The sequence below is a fragment of the Mytilus edulis genome, chromosome 8, assembly GCF_963676685.1.
Source record: "Mytilus edulis chromosome 8, xbMytEdul2.2, whole genome shotgun sequence".
NCBI classification, from domain to species: Eukaryota; Metazoa; Mollusca; class Bivalvia; order Mytilida; family Mytilidae; genus Mytilus; species Mytilus edulis.
The window spans coordinates 2,261,236-2,279,124 of NC_092351.1; the positions used below are offsets into that span (position 1 = coordinate 2,261,236).

General features: G+C 34.6%; 1 protein-coding gene across 5 annotated transcripts in view; it reads right to left on the bottom strand.

Annotated features, from left to right (window-relative positions):
* LOC139484599 (uncharacterized) overlaps nt 1-17,889 on the bottom strand; it is a 231,826-nt gene that overhangs the window by 156,914 nt on the left and 57,023 nt on the right. Inside the window, exon 3 of one of the 5 annotated variants that reach the window (XM_071268381.1) lies at nt 4,760-4,896. The exons of the other annotated variants lie outside the window; for them this stretch is intronic. The gene's annotated coding sequence lies outside the window, so the exon portion shown is untranslated. The remainder of the gene's footprint in view (nt 1-4,759; nt 4,897-17,889) is intronic. 5 annotated transcript variants of the gene reach the window in all.

Genomic DNA, 17,889 nt, shown 5'->3' on the forward strand with positions numbered 1-17,889 from the left:
CAACGACTCATTGGTAGGGTTATGCCCCTTTGAAAATTAACCGGTGTCGGTGGACCACCAAAACTCAGAAACCGTAAATCGTAGAGACCTAGGTCCTTCACCATTCATCAACAATTCATGAGACTTTCAAAAATACCTCAAGGTCAAATGTGTATGTTGACCTTGACCTTTGACCTAACACCTTGTTATCAGAACAACTCAAAAACCATTATACTTACAGAAGTTTTAAATAGTGGAAAATGTTTGGGTCATTATGGCGCAACTTTGTTACATTTTGACCGAAGAGATTTGACCTTTCTGTAAGGGGCATAACCCCTGATTTAGGTTTCTGAAAAGACAAAATCAGCTTTTACTATATAACCAAAGGTCCTAGACCCGTGGGGTCTTCACCAATGACATTGGGGACTAATGACCTTGACAAAGGTCACAAGGTCAAAGGTCAAGGTCATGTCCCAGATAGCGAATTATGTGTTTTTGACCTTATTTTAAGCATTTTGAGTGTGTTTTAAGTGTTTTTAAGGTTGACCTTGACCTTTGACCTTTCAACTTTTTAGTCGATATCTCAAAAACGGTTAATCTTACAGAAATAGTAAACAGTGAAAAATGTTAAGGTGACTGAGGCACAACTTTTTTACATTTTGACCGAAAGGATTTGACATATTCTTTAGGGGCATAACCGCCGTTAACGGTTTCTGAAAAGGTAAAATTAGCTTTAACTCTTGAACGAAAAGTCCTAGACCCATGGGGTCTTTTACAATGACATTGTGGACCAATGACCTTCACAAAGGTCACAAGGTCAAAAGTCAAGGTCATGTCCAAATTATCGAATTTATTGTTTTTGTCATTTTTTAGCGGTTTTATGTGTGTTTGAGAGCTTTTCAATGCATTCTACGCCTATTGGAACATGTACTTTACATTTCGAAAAGGAAAGACCTCTCAATTGTTCAAGAACAATTGACATTTTAATTAAGGTCTTTCCTTTTTCTATAAGGAAAGACCTTACTGTATTTCTTCTGTTTATTATTATTCTTTTTCCGCCAAACTTTGACGAAGTTAGCAGCCTAAACCGTAAGACGTGTCGCTTTCATGTTCTCACTTTGTATCGGTGTCATGAATACCTATCCGGAACTCACCCTGTTAGTCGAAATATTTTGTCGGTTCGGAGTAATCCCTCCGAAACCAAAAAAACTTTTTATCGTTCCAACACCGTAACCGTAATAGATAGAAAAAAAACGAAGGGTGAAATTTGTTCAGGACCAGACCCCGGTTCTTCGTTACATTTGATTCGAAAAGATTCAACGACTCATTGGTAGGGTTATGCCCCTTTGAAAATTAACCGGTGTCGGTGGACCACCAAAACTCAGAAACCGTAAATCGTAGAGACCTAGGATCTTCACCATTCATCAACAATTCATGAGACTTTCAAAAATACCTCAAGGTCAAATGTGTATGTTGACCTTGACCTTTGACCTAACACCTTGTTATCAGAACAACTCAAAAACCATTATACTTACAGAAGTTTTAAATAGTGGAAAATGTTTGGGTCATTACGGCACAACTTTGTTACATTTTGACCGAAGAGATTTGACCTTTTTTTAAGGGGCATAACACCTGTTTTAGGTTTCTGGAAAGACAAAATCATCTTTTACTATATAACCAAAGGTCCTAGACCCATGGGGTCTTCGGCAATGACATTGGGGACTAATGACCTTGACAAAGGTCAAAAGGTCAAAGGTCAAGGTCATGTCCCATATAGCGAATTTGGTGTTTTTAACCTTATTTAAAGGTTTTTCAGTGTGTTTTAAAGCTTTTCAATACATTCTACGTCTATTTGAACATGTATTTTACATTACAAAAGGAAAGACCTCTCAATTGTTCAAGAACAATTGACAGTTTAATTATTATTATTATTCTTTTTCCGCCAAACTTTGACGAAGTTAGCAGCCTAAACCGTAAGACGTGTCGCTTTCATGTTCTCACTTTGTATCGGTGTCATGAATACCTATCCAGAACTCACCCTGTTAGTCGAAATATTTTGTCGGTTCGGAGTAATCCCTCCGAAACCAAAAAACCTTGTTATCGTTCCAACACCGTAACCGTAATAGATAGAAAAAAAACGAAGGGTGAAATTTGTTCAGGACCAGACCCCGGTTCTTCGTTACATTTGATTCGAAAAGATTCAACGACTCATTGGTAGGGTTATGCCCCTTTGAAAATTAACCGGTGTCGGTGGACCACCAAAACTCAGAAACCGTAAATCGTAGAGACCTATGATCTTCACCATTCATCAACAATTCATGAGACTTTCAAAAATACCTCAAGGTCAAATGTGTATGTTGACCTTGACCTTCGACCTAACACCTTGTTATCAGAACAACTCAAAAACCATTATACTTACAGAAGTTTTAAATAGTGGAAAATGTTTGGGTCATTACGGCACAACTTTGTTATATTTTGACAGAAGAGATTTGACCTTTTTTTAAGGGGCATAAATCCTGTTTTAGGTTTCTGAAAAGACAAAATCAGCTTTTACTATATAACCAAAGGTCCTAGACCCATGGGGTCTTCAGCAATGACATTGGGGACTAATGACCTTGACAAAGGTCAAAAGGTCAAAGGTCAAGGTCATGTCCTATATAGCGAATTATGTGTTTTTGACGTAATTTAAAGGCTTTTCGGTGTGTTTTAAAGCTTTTCAATGCATTTCACGTCTATTGGAACATGTATTTTACGTTATAAAAGGAAAGACCTCTCAATTGTTCAAGAACAATTGACATTTTAATTATTATTTTTATTTTTTTTCTTCCGCAAACTTTTTTTTCCTTCGCTGTTTTTTTGTTTCAAAAGATGTCGCTAAGATATTTGATATATTATATCGAACAGTTAATGCGCTTCTGAAACTGACACCGCGTAACAAAAACCTTTACCTTGTAAGAGTTATCTCCCCGAACACTGTTTTTCTTGTGGCCACTAAGGCTTCGCAACCGTATAAGAAACCGACAAATTTATTTTTCCAAATTGCTCGTTATATCCTCAGGATGTTCTGTTTCATTTTGACCGAAGCTATCCGGAGACTCCATATGAGAGTTATCCCCCCTTTTATATATGATATAAGTGATATGCATTTCTAACTGGTAAACCATAAGTAATAAAGACCTAGGGTCTATTGATTTTAGATCCTTGGTCCAAAAAAATGAAAATAAGGTCAAGGTCAAAGGTCAAGGTCAAATTTTAAATTTTGATTTTTGCTTATTTTCCCTTATTTTCAATTACTTAATAAGATTTGGACAAATTATTTTTACTAAATTGTTAGTTGCGACATGTCGTAACTTATAAATTTTGGTTACAAGGGTGCGTAGACAATAAATGGGAGTTTTCGCCCCTCTTATATTTAGAATTATGCGTAAAGTGATATTATTCATGAACCATACATAATACAGACCTAGGGTCTTTTGATCTGGGATCCTATGTTTATGACCTTGAAATTGAGGTCAAGGTCATAGGTAAATTGGACGTTCTAGATTTTGACCTTTGGTCGAAATTCATTTTTATACATCATAAAGCCATAGGAACTGACATTTTCAACTGAATCTTTATATTTTCATATCAAAATACATCCTTATTGGTTGAAAGACCTTCAATTGTTCTTTGAACAATTGGTTTTTAATTATTATTATTTTTTTTTTTTTTTCTTCCGCCAACTTTTTTTTCCTTCGCTGCTTTTTTGTTTTACAAGATGTCGCTTAGATATTTAATATATGATATCGAACAGTTAATGCGCTTCTGAAACTGACACCGCGTAACAAAAACCTTTACCTTGTAAGAGTTATCTCCCCAAACACTGTTTTTCTTGTGGCCACTACTACTTCGCAACCGTATAAGAAACCGACAAATTTATTTTTCCAAATTGCTCGTTATATCCTTAGGATGTTCTGTTTCATTTCAACGGAAGCTATCCGGAGACTCCATATGAGAGTTATCCCCCCTTTTATATATGATATCAGTGATATGCATTTCTAACTGGTAAACTATAAGTGATAGAGACCTAGGGTCTTTTGATTTAAGATCCTTGGTCCAAAAAAATGAAAATTAGATTAACAATGATGCACAGGTAAGTTAACATTTAAAATAATATTTTATATGTCACGGTAGGTAAAATGTAACTTTAAAAACCAACCCTCGTAATACCAGGAAATGTGTCATTCATTTTAAATTCAGTCGTTCAAATATTCTGGTATTATCACGTCATTGTATCGTTGGCATTTAATTATATAGTGTTTATATGCTTTCAAAAATCTTTATCATGTTCAATAATTTTTTTTTTTTAATATTCATTTACTTATCTTTCTGCAAAATAAGAACGTAGAATGCGTTAATTTACTTATTATGTCCTACTGATTTTTTAACAGTCAAATGGTATAGATAAAATCAATCATTTTTTTAAAATCTAATAAAAAAAAGCATCAACAATCATTTGTTTAGTTTTTTTGGATTGGTATCAACTGAAACACTTTAGAAGCCAAAAGAAAAAAAAACAATTGTTATGGTCAGAATCAATTGAGAGTAGTTTATCAATGTTCAAAAACATAAATCTTAAAGAATGTGACAAAAAATCACTGTAAACAACCAAACCGGAATATATTGGTACCGTTAATGTTTTTGAAATCGCTATTCACCTTTACAGATATAATTATAATTTAAGAAGCATTAAGGTGTTAATAATATCATGTATTATTAAATGTATTTTTTAAATACTTACATATATCCTCTCTCATACATATTGTCTGCAACTATGAAATGCTTCCCGTGAATTATAGTATATAACCCAACGTGCGTCGCAAATGTATGGTCACATGGTTTGTTGTACATGTACTACCCAATTTTCTCAGTAACAACCTTTTAATATAATATTCACGTCATGGAATGTTTCTATAAATAATGCTTTTCATACATTGTTTGTATATGTAAGTTTAAATTACATACATACAAAATAGCGAGAAAATGGTTTTAAATGCACTAATGACACAAAACTATTATCATCTATTATGTATTCAGGTACATAAGTTTACCCGGTTCATTTCTACAAAATGAAAATGAGAACATGTGGTTTGATTGGTGTGAATATAAGCAATTAAAGACAATAAAAGGCCTTCAAAAATAAAAGCCCATACCGTTAAGTCGGTTATAAAAGGCACCGACATAATTCAAATATGAACAAAATCAAAGGAGATAACTAACGGAAAATTAATTACAAAACAAATTTGTAACAGACACGAACAATTGTTAACTTTTGCACAATAGGCTCCTGACTAGGGACAGATACTAACAGAATATGGTGGGATTAAATATGTTTGCAAGTATTCAAGCCTTCACTACTCTTGACAGGGGTGAAAAAAATTAGAATATAAAAAAAAAACTCCGCAGAAAATTCTAAAAGCAAATTCCTTTATCAAACGGCAAAATGAAAAGCTCAAACACATCATACAAATAAATAACAAAATTTGAAAGGAAAAAACGTTAAAGAGCTACATGTATGAAGCAAATAGTACCTAAACATAGTTAAACCAATTTTGTTAGGATACTATTTGGTTCAGGATTTTTTTTAAACTTTGTAGAATAAAGAACACCCTACTTTTATTTTTCTCAGTACATTTTTCTTATCACAGATATTTGTTTTAGTGTTATTTCTATACCAATAACCAAAAACTCATTTCTCAACATTTCAGTTATATTTTCTAACCTTCTTACTATGCAGAATGAGAATGATAATGATTTGCATATAAATCCTAGTTTGGCCTATTTATTCATTATCTAATAAATACCCTTTGTGTCCCGGTCTTTGTAGCCAATAGCCAATAAGGAATCACAAAGAAACCCCCGGCACTAGTCTCCAGAAGGTTCTTGATTCTTGAGAAAATTGTCATAATATCTGTGGACTCGTCCCCATAAATTCCCGGCGAATAGTTTTGTTATTCATTAGAGACAAACGAAAAATTGTCAGTTACCGGAATATCAAATTCAGAGTTTTTCTTAACCAAACAAGGGCATACACGCATTTTGCCTTCAGCCTGCAAATGAATATGACTGACACTTGGATCAGGTAAAAAATTTTAAGACCTTGCTTATAGAGTATAGATATTTATAAATCGGTGGCATAGTTTATAGATAGTAAAACAATTTCCATAGACCTCCCGCTGACTGTTGAATGTATGCCCATGACTTTGCAGGATACCTTTGTCGTTTTATATTTCCCATATTTTAATAACTACTAATAACTTTATTGTTTGAAATTTTGATTAACATATATGCATATAGTTAAGAATTATCTACCTGCTAAATAGATATGTCATCCAAATTGTAAGACAAGGTATTTGCATACAATACACAGACATTACGTTCCTGAAGTTAAATTTTACTGTTATTACTATGTAAATTTATCCTGTTGAACTTACTTTAAAAAAAGCTAATATTAACAATGACCACTGCCCTTTCCTTGATCTTGATATCTATATCATTAAGGGGAAGCTTAATACTAAAATTTATTATCAAAGAGTTGATTTTTCATTTCCTATCGTAAATTATCCATTTTTAGATGGTGACGGTCCCTTACGGTGTTTATATATATATCCCAAAAGAGGGACGGAAGATATCAAAGGAACAATCAAACTCAAAAATCGAAAAAAAACTGACAACGCCATGGCTAGAAATGAAAAAGACAAACAGACAAACAATAGTACATGTACACATGACACAACATAGAAAACTAAATAAACAGCAACACAACTTAAAAGATTCGCTCGTGTATGGAACAACGTCTTAGATTTTAACGAGAGAAATTTATGTATTACTCCAGGGTTTTCGATATTACAAACTAGTCAAAACATTTACTAAATTTTATCATCGATACAAGGACATCATCCGTAAATATAACTCTACATGCAGACTTCTTATACGTTCGGGTATTTCACATCCAATCATTCATGGTAATATTCTTTATAAAGCACAAAAATGAATGTCAGTATTCACCTCAGCAGCTAACAAAACCTTTAAATATACTTACCAAGAAGGGAAATTGTTATGATACTGTGTCAGGTCATTACAGATTGCATATTTTGGCTTTAATATTGATTCACTTATTGGGCCTGGCATCGGAACTAAACACATGTATTTGAAAACCAGTTGTTGGCATGACACGGGTTGTGTTCTTCTCAAATATGTTATGATGGTATGATACTAAACCCTAACTTAAGCCTGGAGCTGGCATGTCAGTTAACTGCTAGTAGTCTGTTGTTTTTTTTATGTATTATTGTCATTTTGTTTAATTTCTTTTCTTGTCATCAGACTTGGACCTCTCTTGAACTGAATTTTAATGAGCGTATTGTTATGTGTTTTCTTTTCTATATTAGCTAGAGATAAAGGGAGAAGGTTGAGATCTCATAAACATGTTTAAAACCGCCGCATTTTGCGCCTGTCCCAGACAGGAGCCTCAGGCCTTTCTTAACTATAGTTTCTTTAATTTGGAGTTTAGTATGGCGTTCATTATTACTGAACTAGTAAATATATTTATTTAGGGTCCAGCTGAAGGACGCCTAAGGGTGCGGGAATTTCTCGCTGCATTGAGGACATATTGGTGACCTTCTGCTGTTGTCTGTTACATGGTCGGGTTGTCGTCTCCTTGACACATTCCCCATTTCCATTCTCAATTTAATGTATAAAAAATGACAAATACACGTATCTCAAATTAATGGTCATTATTATCACTCCAAAACACATATCTTTATTTTAAGATTTAATTTAAACATAGGTTATTGTTCAAAAGGACAAAAAGAATCAGACACAAGTTTTACACCTTACTAGCGCCTTCTCTCTTTATTTTAAGAGTTTGTGCATTGTAATTTATTGATATTTATAGATGATAGTTCAGGCAACGATATTAAAACAACTGTTCAGCCATTACATTTAATATACAAGTCCGTATTTCCGCCCAAGGCGACGTCACTAACAATACGACGTCGACAATAGGCATATACAATAGTTGGAACGTTATGTTCCCGCGATAATCTCAACATACTGGGGCCGCGAAAAAGTAAAATTTATCACAATTTTCTATAAGTCTCAATTGTCCATTGATAAATCGTTTCACTGATAAATAACTGTCCATCAATAAATAATAATACTTTGAAATTGTCTCTCGCGTTGTGTTTTTCTTTGTAATACTGAGCAAATCATACAAAAACGGAAATTACATTTAGCGATTAAATTCAATTAAGGTCTCTCATGAAATTAAATAAAATTCAACTTTGCGCTAAACGCGTAATTGTCTATCAACAACATCACTAATGGTCGTCTTCAGCATCATTGTTGTATCTAATTCCGTATGGTCTCACGGGCTATTTCGTCACGGAATGTTCTGTTAGTCCTGTATTTATTACTGAATTGTTGTCCCATGAAATTCAAGTAACGGCGTAAGATATCCGAATTTCCATCTTTTCCTTTTTATAGAGTCATGTGATGCTGGGTTCCTTCTGTGTTGGATAATCGCTATTGTAACGTAGTTTTCTTGGAGGTTCTGTTGTTTCATTCATCTTTTCTGGGAAGTCCCATCGTTCTAGGTCTTGAGTAATATTTCCGTATTTTTTCAACATATCTTGATTTTTCTTCGTAGCCGTTGAATATGTAGGCAATTCATCATGATCCTGTTCCAATGGTAATGTAGCGAAATCTTTATTTCCACGTGCAGCTAACTCGATTAAACTGTCCGGAAAGGCTTTATTATATGCATTATCTTCCTCGATCTCCTTACTATTGATACCTTTTGATTCTAAATTTCAAAATCTCTCTAAATTGTATTCTTCATCTTTGTGTGATATTAAAACATTAAACATGCTAGTTTTTGATGTGTTAGTTTTCTTACTGTATGTAGGTACCGAAAGCAAATATCCGATCTTGGATTTCACGGCGGTCGGACCTTTTCCCCGTACAATATGGTCTTCTACAATGTCTCAGTAGTGATCTGCACCTACTAGCAAGGATATTTCAAATGAATCTTGCTGCGTCATCGTGTGTGCTAACTTCAAACCACGTAAATAACCGTTCTGTGTATCAATATTTCGTATGTGATTCTGTAGAGGCGTGGCGATCATCGGTACTATCAGTACTTTGATTGGCAATACGTGTCCTGCATCGGTTTTCAGATAGATTGTTGTCTTTTCTAAGTGTCTCGTGTTTTTCTCTTCACCTCCAAATGCCGATAAATGTATTATCTAAGTTCCTTCTATCTGTAAATTGAGTTTATTCGCTAAGTTCTGCGTCAAAAACGATCTTTGAGCTCCTTCGTCAAATAGAATATTCGTATCGATAAAGTGCTGTTTCGAGCCTACTTGAGATACGGCGGTTTTCAAAAGTACATTTGATCGCGATTCTGTCGATTGAGAATACAAACTGGTAGTATCTTCTTCTGTATCATGAAGTTCATTAACGAGTTGAACGTTTGTCGATGGCGGGTTTGACGGGTTGCTGCTCTGGTTGCCTTTCGCGTGGAAGTTCGTATGCGCTGAACTACTACTCCCGTTTCTATGGTTTACCTCATTCACTGGTTTTATGTTGTTTGTTGGACGTGAATTGTATGGTGTTTCTTATTACAATTTCTACATGTGTGTTTAGATTTACAATCATTTATTCTGTGTTTACCAAGGCAGTTAAAGCATAAGTTATCACGTTTTACTATTATCATACGGGATTCTGTGTCGCTTATTTTACTGCACTGGGTTGGTGCGTGTATTTCATGAAAAAACACACAAGGTCTTGTCTCAATATTCTTGAAAGATTTGGACATTGCCGATTTCGCTCCGGCAAAGCAAGACGATGTTGTGGGCAAATGGTTTGTCGACTCTAACTCTTGTCCTGCTTCCATTATATTAATCTCATCAAAAATGCTCCTACGGAGGTCCCGTAATACCCAAGTTTGTATTCTATGTTCTCGCGCGAGATGTTGTCTGACTTCCCCGGGTAATTTCTTCATAATAGTTGGAACAAGTAGAGTGCCGTATGTTTCTTGTGTCTGACCCAAAGCTTCTAATCCCCTGACGTAACTTTCCATTTTATCGTAAAAACTTCGTAAGCTTGTTATCTGATTTCTAGGCGACGGGATTTCTAATAATGCCTGCATGTATGCATTTATGATTTTGTCTTGTTGTCCGAACCTCTCTTTTAGCAGATTTACGGCTTCATCGTAGTTTACATTTGTGAACCCCGCTATAGAATCTAGTGCTTCAAGATCTAGCTGTGCTTTCAAGTAATTGAATTTTTGTACATTTGTAAGTGACAAGTTAAGGTGTACGGCCGACTCATATGAGTCCCAGAAAGTTTGCCATTCTAAGATGTTGCCTGAGAATATTGGAAGCGATAGTTTGGGTAGGCGGTGACTACTAGCTGACGAAAATGAACTTTGCTGTGTGTTGAACGTGTGACTTGCTTGTACAGACGGGTTCTCAAACGACTGTGCGTTGTGTGGTAGGCTATGTTGTGCGTTGGAACAAACGGTATAGTTTCTGGATTTAATGTGTGGGTTGTTGTATGTGAATCAATATGACGGGACTGTGGTGTTTGGACATTTTGTATGAACTTACGTATGTGGCGAATCTTTGTTTCCATATCCACTGAATATTCATCTGAATCCACTATCTCATTTTCCACATCTTCCGGTTCTGTTAACTTTAGAATTTGTTCGTTTAAGTCCTCAAACAATGTTTGTTTTTGCACTAGTTTTGCGAGTGTTGCAATAACTTCTTTTTCGTCGAAATTCGAATTCTCCTTTGCTTCATCTAATCTTCGGAATAATTTGGTAACAGCGCTTCTGTTCCCCGATCGGACTGATTTCAATTTTACGAGATCCATTGGTCACGGCACCATAAATATAGATTATAGTTCAGGCAACGATATTACAACAACTGTTCAGCCATAACATTTAATATACAAGTACGTATTTCCGCCCAAGGCGACGTCACTGACAATACGACGTCGACAATAGACATGTACAATAGTTGGAACGTTATATTCCCGCGATAATCTCACCAATATTGTCGAATATTATATCATATACTCAGGTCACGATCAAGACTTTTACAGTGGAGATTATTTCTAATCTCTCATTAGAACTGTCAGAATAATCTGTTATAGATCTGTTCTAACCTGTCCTAGAACATTTCTACCTAGAACAGTTACCCTAGAACTGTTACCCTAGAACTGTTCTAAGTAGAACTGTCCGAATCAGGTCTAGGAAGAACTGATTAAATCAGTTCAAGGTAGAAATGTCAGAATCAGTTTTAGGTAGAAATGTCAGGATCAGTTCTAGGGTAGAACTGTCTAAAACTGTTCTAAGTAGAACTGTCCAAAATCAGTTCTAACCGTAGAACTGTCAGCAGAATAGACTAAATCAGTCAGGACTGTAGGACAGTTCTAAATGACGTCACTGCATTATGGGAACTTTAGAATTTAGAAGAGTTCCAATTACTTTACTATATAATAGCAGATTTTCTACATTTATTACTGATTAAACGTTACATGTACAAATATCGAAGGGGATAGAAAGGTTATCCAACTCATCGGAGAAATATTTTTTATAAGATTGCATATGAAACATCATTGTTAAAGTTTCTTCGTTCCCCGTTTTTAAAAGTCTCTTCCTAAATATAGCTGCATTTAATTCATGGAATTTTAATCGTAATGCACCTTGTTTGCCTTGGATTTACATTCATAATTTAAGATTCTGTTTTGACAAATGTTCAAACGAAAATTGTGCAGTGGATTAATTATTGGATAGTAATGAAAAAAGTGTTCTATAACATACAAAAAAGACCTATATATGTACATTTGCACCATCTCGTCAATCTAGCCATCCATAACGATTATAAATGATACATCTGAGAGTCTGGAACGTAAGAAAAATTTACTCGATCTGAATATGAATGAAACATTTGCCCCTGAACGTTAGGCTACAAACAAAATCAATCATGTTTCTTTGCCTTCTTTAAGTTATATTAACAGTATACTATTTCAAGAAGGGAACTTCTCATACATGTACTTTTTATTTTTAGATAAAGTATATGAATCAGTCATGTAAGTGTTGGATGATGCCGTTAAATAGTGTTGTTTAAAAAAAAAACCATCACCAACTACTGACTTAAAAAGTCACTTTATTGACGGTTCATTATTATGGATACAGAGAGGAATAATGGCACGCTAAATTGATGTGGACAAAACTTTTTGATATGGTTTACATTGTGTTCTAAAGTTGGTGTAATCTTAAGCATTCGATCCATCCTGACATAGAAATATTATTGGTTTAAAATGAGGCCATATATATACACATGGAAAAAAGTATTGCAACACGAAATTGAAATTGAAATTAAAAAAAAATCTCTTTATTTTTTATGATATAATTTGGTAAAATAGAACTTGTTAAACATAATTTGAGTATCACCTGAGTTTAATCAATAAATATCGACTCAATAAGTTCTTATCTGAACATGCAGCTACTGTACCCGTAAACAGCAAAACAGATGTTTTTATCTTCAATGTTTTCAACACTTTGAATAACCAAGTTTTTAAAGTTATGTGATTGACACCTTGTAATGAGTCCTCGACAACTCTTAACTGCAGCAAGATGACAGATTATCAACATGAGAGAAGCAGGGATGTCGCTGTAACAACTGCAAGTATTGTTCGTCATCACCATTCCACTATAAGTCGTTTTGAGAATAAAAATCAGGCAATAAACGATGTTAAAGACCTTCTGAGATAAAGGAGACCCCCTATACCATTTGCTAGGGAAAATCAAACATAATGGAGGTTGGTCAGAAGGAAATCCATTGCATACTATACAATCCTAAAAAAAAAGAGTGGTGGGCATACAGGAGCCTTTTAACAAGAACTGTTCGAGATCGACTCATCGCTACTGGTTATCGTGCGATAAGACCATTTCGGAGACCTTTGCTTACGAACAGAGACACAGTTTTCCGTATCCAGTGTAGTGCAGAGCTCGCGAAAGTGGAAATTAGCATCGTGGAAGAAGATCCATTGTTTCATTTGACGGAGGCAGACGTATATATATTTTGAAGATTTAAAAAGTTCGGGATTCTGATTGTTTAGGTTTTTCTGTACGTCTTTTCCAACATCGGAACTCAGGTTGTATATTTAGAATAAGTGTCCGTATGAATCGCGAAATGTTAGTTAAACATAAATGTTTCAGAGCAAATTAAATTTCAATTAATTGAAAATTTGACATGTTTTTATTTTTTGTCTTATCCGGAGGTAGCGATCGGCGTCTTGTATTAGATTCTTTATGTAAATTACGTAGCTATCTTTATTTTTTTATGATATTTCGTCAACGAGATAACAACCCTTGACACCGATCTGCAAAACAAACAAAAAATCACTCCGGTGGTCAGAGCTTATTTGCAATTTGCTAATTTAATATTATGCATGCTCGATATACATCTGATTATTATTTCGATTCGGGATATTTTATTATGACAATTACTTTTATTTATTTATCTACTTATTTAATTGTTCTTCATGTTTATATCACCACTTAATTAGTTAATATTTCAAAGCATCGTTATAGATTGTATTTTGATTATCGATGTTAATCTGTCTGTCTTTATTTCATGTTCCATTTTATGAGGTAACTATTATCATAATATATGTGATTTAATAAACGTATAATATTCTGGTAATTGTCAATGTGTATGCTGGCGTCAATACCTTGTGTGATCAACTTTAGTAGCTTATCATTTGCTACAATTTGTTGAATCAGCCTCCTCGCACGTGTAACCTAGATTAGGTGTTTTTGTTTTCGTATGCTGACCGACATTTGCGTTAAGGAAATCTAATATTTAAGGTCTTTCCTCTGCGCGAGGAAAGTCCTTATTGTTTTTTCTCATGATTTTTTTTTTTATTATTTTTATTTTTTTTTTTACTTTCAGCATTGTTTTGACATGGCCTTCCCCGTTTCTATTGGAGTTATCAAGACCAAATATGGACCATCGGTAGATCTCATCATGAAGTTTTACCAGATATGGCTGTGTAGGATTTCATCATCCCCTGTAGAAGTTATCTCCCTTTTATTTATTTTTTTTCACGGCCCCCCTCGTTGTTTTTAAAGATATCATGACGTTAACTGGACAATAGGTAGATCTCATCATGATGTATTACCATTTGAGGCTGCGTAAGGATTCATCATCCCCTATGAGAGTTATGTCCCCTTGAAGCAATTTCTTTTATTTGCATTTTTCTTTAAAGGTACTAGAGATATAATCGATTTGAAAATGGCAGCATGTACAAGAACAGATGGCAATGTTTATAAACATAAACAATTCATTTGTTACTTAGCCTTATAAAGAGTTATTGTCCTTTAGAAATTATAATTAATTTTTGAAAAATTCTATTTTGAGAACCAGAAGTCATAGAGACTTGGAACCTTCACCAATAATCTTTAATTCATGGCATGACCTTTAATATGCACCCAAGGTCAAAGGTCAACGAGTGCAAAAACAACGCTGCAATTTCAAGCTTACATATTAGGAAAACGATAAGACTTTGCTGCATACAGACAGCGTATAAATTGTTCCTCTCGACGAGCTCTACATTTTATACAAAAGCCCAAAAATGTCCGACCGTCTGTTCAAAAGTTACAACGGGATGATTTACTAGTCCGAGGTCTAGTTTTCGTTCCCCAAGACCATATTATCAACCTCAAAGCCCAAAGGACGCTTTATGGGAGCTAGGTAGAACACTTATTAAAGTTGCTTGTTTAGAAAAACACTTAAGATATTATCCGGACTCAAAAATTTATTTCTTGTTATTGGATGGTTTCAGGAATGGTTTTAGTCTTCAATATTCCGGTCCTCGTACTTCTTTTATTTAAAAAAAATCAAATCAGTGGAGATGCTTAAGATTGAAACACAGTCAAAATTAAATAAAGAAATTACTTTAGGTAGAATGTGTGGTTCTTTTAAAAATATGCATATATCAACCTTGCGCACTTCACCAATTGAATTGTTCAATAAATCCGATGGGAGTTATCGGCTTATAATGAGCTTGTCTTTTGCAAACGGTTGTAGTGTCAATGACTTTGTCGATCCCAATGAAACATCCGTAAAGTACACATCATTAGATGAAGTAATTGACATGGTGTCATCTCATGGCAAGGGGCCAGTCTTGGGGTCCAGGACATAAAGCCCGTTTTTCGTCTTTTGTCTATTTCTCCAGGTGATTTCGATTTACCTGGAATATATTTTGATGGTAAATTTTATGTGGACAATTCCCTTCCATTCGGTTGTTCTATTGCTTGCGCCTTGTATGAAAAATTCTCCACATTCTTGTATTGGTTGGTTGTTTCATCTGCTGGTAAGCATTCAGTTCAGCATTATTTAGATGATTTCATATTCGGCGGTTCTGCAAATTCGGAAGACTGCTTGGCTCTAATGAACACCTTTACTGAGCTTTGTAATGTGTTAGGCGTGCCTATAGCCGAGGAAAAAACAATACATCCTACCACAAGATTATTTTTTCCTGGCTTAGAAAAAGACACAGTTGTATTCCAGTGTCCAAGCTAATCAAATTACGTTCTCAACTTCAACCAATGACAATAAAGCGGAATATTAAATTTAAGGATCTCGAGTCGCTATTTGGTTATTAGCATTTTGTTCACGTGCGGTGCCATCCTCTAGAGCATTTTGCGGAGATCATATGATGTTATTGCATCATTTAAGGTCAAAAACCATTTTTTTCAATTCGAATTACCTCTGTAATTCGAGAGAACGTCTAGGTATGGTTAGAATTCTTAAAATCTTTCAACGGATATTTTTATATCATTGGTCTGAATTGGACAGATAGTGACATTTTGCAACTATTTACTGACAGCGCCGCCGGAAACGCTGAACTTGGTTGTGGATCTTACTTTAACGGAAAATGGGCACATTTCAAATGGCCAGATTTATGGGTAGGATTACACATTTTACAAGACATAACATTTTTGGAACTCATTCCTATACTTCTAGCACTTTGTATATGGGCTCCTCTTTTAAAAAACAGTAAGATTTTGTTTCGTAGAGACAACATCGCGTTGGTGGATATAATAAACAAGAGAACATCAAAATCTAAACGGGAAATGTCAATAATTCGACCATTCGTGTTGCGTTCCAAGAATTACAACATTTAGTTTAAGGCAAAACATATTGTAGGTGACAAAAATTACATCGCTGACGCTCTCTCTCGCTTTCAGTTAGAAAATTTAGCACCATTTGCGAAGGATACAGCAGAAATAGTTCCTCAGTAGTTCATAGACCTGATCTACAAAGTGAAATTGACCGACTAATTGTATCAGCAGTCGCACCGAATACGTCACAGGTTTACCAACAAGCTTTACGGTCATTTAAGAATTTATGACTATATTCAAATTTGAAGATCTATTGCCTATTCCATAACATCATTTAACTCACTATATTGCCTATATATCATTCACTGGAACTGCGGCCTCAACTGTCAAATCATATTTCTATCTGTCTAGTATTGGACTCCGCTTATATTCATCTAAGACTGGCCAGTGCTGTACTGGAACTACAATTGTTCTGGTGATGTTTGTGCCGTTTTCGCTTTACGTAATTACTTAAAAATTAGACCAAATGTCACTGGTTAATTGTTTTGTCATTTTGATGGAACTCCTGTCACAGGGGACATTACATACGATACCCAGATATATCTCCTAATTATACATTTATATGTCAAGATGGTGTACATCTGACTGATATTGGCAATTACATTTTTCTAAACACTATTCAGGGCGCTTTAGAGGCCTTCCTTGTCTACTCATTACACACTTTTTCCCGAATGTAAATCATGAACTTGTAAGATATTCATTTGAATACAGTTTTTATTATATATGTATAGCTCTTCTATATCTTATATATTTTTTTGCATTTGGCCCTCAGCACTTACGCAGCTCTATCCGCTTTGAATGGCGGTTGACCCGGCAGTCATTTATGACTGCCTTGGTCAATTGCGCACATTTCGCTGCGTTTACTTTAGATATGCGTCATTTCGTCTCATATTTCATTTAGCATCCAAAACATTTGATATTGGGGGTCTCTGTATCCCAGGACCCACCACACAAAAAATAACGATTTTCTGTATCCATGGATTCATTTTATCTTATTGGATGCTTCATTTGTTGTAAATATTTACTTATCTATCTAGTTATTTATCTAGTTATCTTTTGTAGTCTGCCAATATGAAAGGTGACTACGTTCATTTAATTATATATCTGCTTGCTATATATTATATATATCTTAACTGTTTATCTAGTTATATGTGTTTATAATTGTGTAGTTTGTAATAAAGCTGTGGCCAAATACTGCCAAAACTGTGTTTCTGATATCTGCGCATCAATAATAAAATGTAAATATCAGTGAATATGCCATTTATTTCAGTTTTAGTTGATGCGGTCAAATAATTTTGTTAAAACGACTCAGTCTGATATATATCGAAACTACTGAAATTTGTTTACGATTCAATATTTTGAATAAAAAGAGGACATGCTGGTACTATAAATTGATGTGGAATATTTTTTTCGTAGTCAATGTGTTCCAACATGTCCAACATTGCTGTCATTTGAATAATACAATCCATCGTGATATGTAACTATAAGTGACTTACTATGCGGCTTTTTATATATATTAAGATTTACATAAAAAAAAGTGTAAATATGGTCTGTTTTGGTTGATGCTGTCACATATGGTCAGTTTTAATTGATGTGGACAAATAATTTTGTTACATGCTGACACTTCAAACTGATGCGAGCATAATTTTTCAATCATTGTTTTCAAATTT